Raw genomic sequence first — 8,285 nt, forward strand, 5'->3', positions numbered from 1 at the left:
TCTAGTCATCACCTAGTGTCTAAGTAATCAGTTTGCTAATTAATTCGGTTAAGTTTTGCTGTCAATAGTACTTTTTTGAGTCGGTAATCGAGTTTAGGCACTAAGTCCCATGGTCTTACTCAAAAGTCCAAGCATAATTACACTCAACGCACACACCAATAAACATACTTTGACCATGTTTAAGAGAGTCTTGCATGCGCGTTTTTTCCGTCATTTTTTTAGGGGGGTAAGTCGGATATTAATCCGCCAATTTAAAAAAACTATACTTAGTTCTAAAAAAATGTACATTATTTTTGCCAAAAATATACACCCATTTTTTATTTTTATTTTTATTTTTTCTACCTTAAAACGCCAAAAATGTACATTAGTTGATTCGAGTCAAGTAATTAAAACGCAAAATGGTTTAATTTACAGCGCGTGGTCAAGAAAGGAAGGATGGTTAATCAAAGACAACCTTTTTGTACAAGTCCAACTTTTCGACAAACCCATAGCTCGCAAGAGGAAAGCTATGACTATAATGGCAACACAAGAAGAAGTCAACGAGCTTAGGAACCAACTGGTTACCGTGACTGAGACACTGAAGCTCCTAGCACTCAAGATCGATGATCCCGTGAAGCAACAACAGATGGACCTCATGCAAGAGAGTCTAAGCAAGTTGTCTAGCGACTACAATTTTCAAGGGCTTACATCACAAGGGGTCTCGGTGGACAAAGATCTTCTTCCGCAGAAGTTTAATGCCAACGACATCCCAAAATTCAGAGCAACTGATAACCCTTATTTTTATTTAAGAGCTTTCGAAACAATAATGAGTATTAAGGGTATCGATAAGAAGGTTTTCCCCACTCTGTTCTCACTATCTCTCGAGACCGTTTGCCAACAATGGTTCTTTTCTCTCGAGAAAGAAAAGACCTCTACTTAGGAGTCCATAGAAAACCCTTTCGTTGATAGGTACAAATGCAACATTCAGGTTGAGACTGACCATAGGGAACTTGAAATCCTCAAGCAGAAAGAGAATGAAGGCTTCACTTCTTTCTTTAACAAATGGAGGGAAACCTCAGCTAAGATGATTGTGGTGCCAAGTGAAAAAGAGTCTGCAAGATTGTTCATCAAAAATCTTCAAGAAAAATTTTCCAAGCATCTCAAGTATCAAAATAACCTCCATACCTTCAAGGCCGTCTATGACACTGGGATCAACATAGAAGATGACCTGGCTAAGTTAAAAGCTGCCAACAATAACTCCAACAGTGGTTGGAGAGGAAAGAAGAACGACGATCCTTCTTCTTCCAAAACCACCCACTCTAACAACGTTAGCACTTTTAATTTAAGTGAAGTCCTTGCTATGAACAATCAAGGACAAAAGAAACCATTTAGGAGAAACTTTACTCCTATTGGCATGAGTTATGACACCGCATTTGATCGGTTAAATGCAAAAGGTCTTATAACTCCTATAGGACCATTTGGAGACCCACCAGTCGAGAATAGGTCAGCTATTTGGAACCCCATTGCACACTGCAAGTATCACAAAGGTAGGGGCCATCTCACCGAAAACTGTTGGAAGCTTAAAGAAGATATCCAAGACTTAATCGACAACAACAAGCTGCCATTGCCCCCTGCCAGTAAGAAGCCAAGCATTGATAATGCACCTCTCGCTCATACCCTGGCTATCTCCGATGAGGAAAACGAGGTTGACCCTTCGTCTCTCATTAGACCTGTCAAAGAAAAGAAGGAGGAAACCTTCTTCGATGTCAAGGATAACCTTCCAGAACCGGCAAGTAAGGAAGATATACAATTGCTCACACTATCTATGATAGAGGTATCACATTTACTACGTGAAGCTCTCAAAACTATAAAGCAACCCCAAAAGAAACATGACGAGGTTCCACTTCTGAAAGATGAACCCAAGAGAGAATTCACACCCATGAGAACGACTTATGAGGCGAAGCGTTTTCCTTTACAAGTAACTGAAAAACCCAAGAAGAGTAATATAATCTACACTCCAATTGGGATCCCATGTGCACAAATGTTCGAAATGCTCTCCGAGAGTGGCGAGATCAAACCTCTCGAACCGAGACCATTCAAATCATTGAAAAGGACGGATAGATATTACTGTCAGATCAATATCATTAATCAGGGGGGCAAACTATAGAAAATTGTTTCAAATTCAAGGATTTGGTTCAGAAAATGATTGATGAAATGAAACTAGTCCAAGTGCAACAAGAAGACGATGTAACCATCAATGGAGTTTGGGACAGTGATGAAGAAGATGTCTACTTAAAAGACATAACAAGATCTCCACCTTCTGTATCGTACACCATAGATGACGTTTGGGCTGAAGAAGACTCATCGATAGACGTCCTAACAAGATCCGGGAGAATGCAACCTCCCATTTCAACACAACCTATGCCAACCACACAACGAGTTCCCATACCTATCATTGAAGACAATGATATTGTTAAGAAGATTAAGAAGACAAAAGTCGAGATGAATGTATGGAAACTCTTAGCAACATCTCGAGAACATAGGTTGGCTGTAATGAATGCCTTGGACAAAATTGGGATAGATTATGACACTACCCCTGAGGGATTAGCCAACTTCCTCACAAGTGATCTTCCTAGTCCAATTAATTTGATCAACTTTTCTGGCAAGGATTTACCCCAGAAGGTGACAAACACTACAAGGCATTAAACCTCATAGTAGTTTGCAAGAGGATGAATGTTCCTATGACTCTTGTAGACAATGGATCGGCCATCAACGTCTGTCCACTTATAACTTCGAGGATGCTAGGCATAAGGGACGAAGATTTAACTCCGTCTACACAAGAAATAAGGGCCTATGACAACACTCGTCGTCAAGCTCTTGGCAAATTACTCTGAATGTAACGGCAGGAGCAATAGAACATGCTACTGCTTTCCAAGTAGTAGACATTAAAGCTTCCTTCAATTTGCTGTTGGGACGCCCTTGGCTTCATGACCTAAAGGCCGTCCCTTCATTTCTTCACCAACATAAAAGCTATATTTGGGGGAATTCCTATCACCATCGATGCTTCGCCTATAAGGATCAAATCTATAAAGTATCCAATCATTAACGTGGAGCACGACGAGGATGATGAAGATCTATGGGGCTTTAACGAAGAAGTCTCCTTAATCCAGGAGGATGAAAGGACCCCTCTTTGCCATGACCGCCATTCCAACATGATTGTAAATGCCATGCTGAAGAAACAAGGACATTTTCCTAGGATGACCCTAGGAAAGAAGAAAGGAATGGCAAAATCGCTGGAGTCACCTGGCCTCCCTAAGTTGGACACTTTCGGACTTGGTTTCGAGCAAACTCGGAAAGATCTCAAGCGAGCCCAGGAAAAGTCAAAGGCACGTAGAGACGCTCGCACTCAAAAGAAAGCAATCCCAATGGATCAATACCCTCTTACACTTAATGGTCAGTTTATAAAAGAAGGAGAGGACTATCCATGCCATGAATTTCCCGAGCCATTTACTGTAAACGACATAAGACAACCGGGATTTGAGATTTTCTTGGATTGCTACTTCACTGATGAAATCCCAACTCCTATCCACAAGGAGAAAGCACCCCCATGCTTTGACTTCAACGTCATGGGATTACTATTTGGGCGAGAAAAGAATGAGCCAAGTTATAAAGAGGATAACTCCTCTCTCATTCAAACAGTCCCACAAAGCGAAAGCTTCGATCCCTCAAAGCTAATCACTCCAGCTGAAGGATCACTACAAGGGTGGCGCAAGACTATCAAAGTGACTACTCCAAGTAGAAGGAAGATATCCATCACGACAGGGCAAGGGCGGATGTTTGAAGAGTCGTTTGACTCCGAATCTGAGTCAGAGTCTTTCCTCCTAGAGTCTTCTAAGTCTTTAGTAGTAGCACCTTCCCCTCCTATTTCTTCTCCTAGAATAGTTAGTGATCAAGTCCCTGAGGACATATCACTCTTTGATGTAATGATCTCAGAGTATAATATTATTTCTCCTTCTCCTTATTTTTCGTGTTTTTCTCTAACCCAAGATGATGAGCATTGCTTAACTAACAATGAAAAAGACAAAGAAATTATTAAAGCAATGGAAACACTCGAAAAGAAAACACCGGTTATTGAAGAAACTGAAACGGTTGATATCTCAAATGATTCAACAAATAAAAGAGAAGTTAAAATCGGATTAACACTGAATAAACAAGAAAGAACCGATTTAATTAACTTACTTAAAGAATTTACCGATGTATTTGCTTGGTCATACGAGGATATGCCAGGCATTAAGAGAGAAATAGCTCAACACACTATATTATTAATTCCAGGAATGAAACCCGTAAAACAAAAGTTACGTTGAATGAAACCCGACGTAGCTCTTAAAATAAAATAAGAAAATTTCAAAAACAAATAACTACAGGTTTCGTCGTGGTATCCAAATACCCCGAATGGGTCGCCAACGTCGTCCCAGTTCCGAAGAAAGACTGAAGGGTAAGAATGTGTGTCGACTATCGAGATCTAAATAAGGCAAGTACAAAGGACGACTTCCCTTTTCCACACATCGATATTCTGGTGGATAACCGCGGCAAATCACGCGCTTCTCTCATTCATGGATGGGTACGCAGGTTACAACCAGATTCTCATGGCAGAAGAAGACATGGAGAAAACAACTTTTATAACACCATGGGGCACTTACTACTACACGGTAATGCCATTCGGGTTGAAAAACGCGGGTGCTACTTACCAACGTGCAGCAACTGCCTTACTCCATGACATGATGCATAAAGAAGTCAAGGTATATGTCGACGACATGATTGTAAAATCAAAGGATCGTTCAGTCCATCAAGTAGCCTTAAGGAAATTTTTCGTAAGGCTAAGAAAATATAATATGAGGTTGGATCAAGCTAAGTGTGCTTTTGGAGTCACCTCAGGCAAGATTTTGGGATATGTCATAAGCTGTAGAGGAATAGAGATAGACCCAACCAAGATCAAAGCAATCATGTCAATGCCACCGCCCAAGACTGAGAAACAGATTCGAGGATTTATTGGCCGGTTGCAATACATAAGTAGGTTCATATCAAAGTTAACGACAATATGCGAACCAATCTTCAAAAAGCTCAAGAAGAATGTACCAGTAATATGGGATGACGAGTGTCAAAAAGCCTTTGAAAAGATCAAAGCCTATCTTGCAAATCCTCCCATATTAGCACCAGCACTTCCCATGATACCTCTTAGGTTATATTTGACGGTTACGAAAGAGACAACGGGAGTTGTGCTAGCACAAGAAGTAGAAGTCAAAGAGAATGCAATCTACTACCTAAGCAAGAAGATGCTCGAATACGAAGCATGTTATATGCCACTCAAGAAGTTGTGCCTCGCCTTGTTGTGGACCAAAACCAAGTTAAGACATTACATGCTAGTGCATACCGTCTTCGTAGTCTCCCGATTAGATCCACTCAAGTATCTATTTGAAAAATCTACACTCAATGGACGCATATCGAGATGGATAGTCAATCTAGCCCAATTTGTTGTAAGGTTCATGCCACAAAAAGTTATCAAAGGATCCGTGGTGTCAGACTTTCTAGCAGATTTTCCAATAGAAGACTCGACGCCAATACAAGACAACGAATTTCCAGACGAAGACCTAATGGTTACTGAAGACGATACTTGGACCTTATACTTCGACGGAGCCTTAAACCAAAAGGGATGTGGCGTTGGAGTATTACTAGTATCACCTAAAGAGGAGCATGTTCCAATCTCTATAAAGTTTGATTTCGACGTTACCAACAATGTTGCTGAATATGAAGCATGCGTGGTAGGACTTGAAACAACTTTGGCATTAAGAGTAAAAATGTTAAGGATATTCGGAGACTCTTCCTTGATCATCAATCAAATATCTAAAAGGTGGAAAGTAAGGAGCGAAAGTCTAGTCCCTTACCAAACCTATCTGGAAACTCTTACCGATCAATTAGAGAAGTTAGAATACACATATCTACCTAGGGAAGAAAATCAATTTGCTGATGCCTTGGAAAGACTAGCCTCAATGGTTAAGATTCCCACGGAAATCGAGCAAATGCCTCTAACCATAAAAAAGAAACAAACCAGCATACATTCAGGCTATAGAAGACGACGAAGTAGTCCAAGGCGAAGAAGAAGAGGAAGAAGAACTGTGGTACACGGATATACTCAATTATGTCACCAAAGGAGAATACTCTCCCCATGCTGACAAAAGAGCAAAACGAGCATTAAGGCTTTTGGCTTCCCAATATGTACTTATAGACAACGAGCTACATAAAAGGGTACCTAAGGGTTGAGCTCTCTTATGTGTAGGAAAGAAGGATGCACAAAGAGCAATGAGGATAGTTCACGAAGGAATCTTTGGCACTCATATAAACGGTAAAATGTTAGTTCAAAAAATAATGCGAGAAGGATATTATTGGACTACAATGAATAGGAATTGCCATCAATATGTAAAAAGATGCCCTAAGTGCCAAATTTATGCCAATTTACAACATGTTCCTCCATCCTTGCTCTACATCTACACATCGCCATGTCCATTCTCTACATGGGGAATTGACATCATCGGCAAAATCACTTCCCCAGGAATAGAAGGCCACGAATATATCTTAGTAGCGATTGAGTACTTCACAAAGTGGGTCAAAGCGCAATCATACGCTAAACTCACTACAAAACATGTAGCAATCTTTATCGAGAGAAATATTATTTGTCGATATGGAGTCCTACATGAAATGATAAGTGACAATGGAACTCACTTTCAAGCCGAATGTGAAGAATTGCTACAACAATACGGCATTCAACATCATTATTCTTCCCCTTACAGACCTCAAGAAAATGGAGCAATCGAGGAAGCTAATAAAAACCTAAAGACTATCATCGAAAAAATGACGGAAAATTATAAGGATTGGCGTAACAAACTTCACTTCGCATTGTGGGGTTACTGCACGTCAATTCGCACATCAACAGGAAATACGCCATTTTCCTTGGTATATGGAATGGATGCCGTACAACTTGTCGAACTAGAAATACCATCTCTACGCATTATGTTAGAGAGTAAACTCGATGAAGTCAAATGGACTAGGGCAAGATACGAAGAATTAATTCTACTCGATGAGAAACGACTAGAAGCTCTAGATCACACTCAGTGTTATCAAAATCGCAAGGCTAGGCATTTTAATAAGAAGGTCAACAAGAAACATCAAAGTAGGAGACTTGGTGTTAAAAGCGCTAAGGAAAAATGTTTTAGATCCAAGGGGAAAATTTAGACCTAATTGGTCTGGACCCTACATTGTCAAAACAATCTTGTTAGGAGGTGCAGCAAAAATAACTGATACGGATGGCTATGAGTTCTCGAACATGATAAACCTTGACCAACATAAGAAATACTACCCATAATTACTTGAGTAGGATACTCAAGAGAGTTACGTTTGGCCTGATTCCTTAAAAAAGGATACGTAGGAAACCCTTTACGGGTGCGACCACCTTATTTCTCGCCATTCTCGCGTCCCAGAATTAATTAAGAATTCAACAGAAGATCGGCGGAATATCGGCGTCGTAGAGTAAACTCTGGCGCCAGCCAACAACCATCAGCGCCAGCCGATGGATTTGGCGCCTGGCGCCAGACTGCTCTGGCAGGCGCCAGTTGCAAATAAGCGGCGCCAGTTTGCAAATAGATTCTGGGAAAATTTCGGTGTTTTTTCGGAAAATTTTCCACTTCCGTACTCGAAGAATTTCTGGAAAATTAATTTTTTCGGTTTTTATTGCTGTAATAAATAAATTTAAAGTAAATAATTTAATTAAAAGCTGAAATTTCATTAATAAAATAAAATTACATTATTGGTGGAATTTTAATAAAGCTGAAATAAATTAACTTTAAATGAAAAATGTAATTTAAGTCTAATAAATTGAAATTAAGCAATGCTCCTAATCTTTCTTTTCTTTCCTAGCCCTTTTCTAATTCTTGTCTGCTTCCTCCTCTTCATCCATAACCTTAGCTAGTAGGCATCCTTTAGAGGACCTACATTCAATCTTAAAATAGATGGTTTCCCCTTCAGCTAGGACTCCATGCTTCTTTTCTACCCAAGGTTTTTTCTCTGTGGTGTCATCTTTCCTTTTTCCTTTATCTTTTGTAGTACATTTCTTCCTAGGCATTGCAGGTGTTTTGAATTCAACTCTTTCACCTAAGCGTTCCTTGGCAGGAATCACCCTGTCACCTAGACGACTCTTCACATCAGTTTTACCCTGATCTTTCTTCGAATCCTTCGAAGGTTTCTTCAGCAACCAC

This window comes from Chenopodium quinoa, unplaced genomic scaffold (genome assembly GCF_001683475.1).
Source record: "Chenopodium quinoa cultivar QQ74 unplaced genomic scaffold, ASM168347v1, whole genome shotgun sequence".
Taxonomy (NCBI): domain Eukaryota; kingdom Viridiplantae; phylum Streptophyta; class Magnoliopsida; order Caryophyllales; family Amaranthaceae; genus Chenopodium; species Chenopodium quinoa.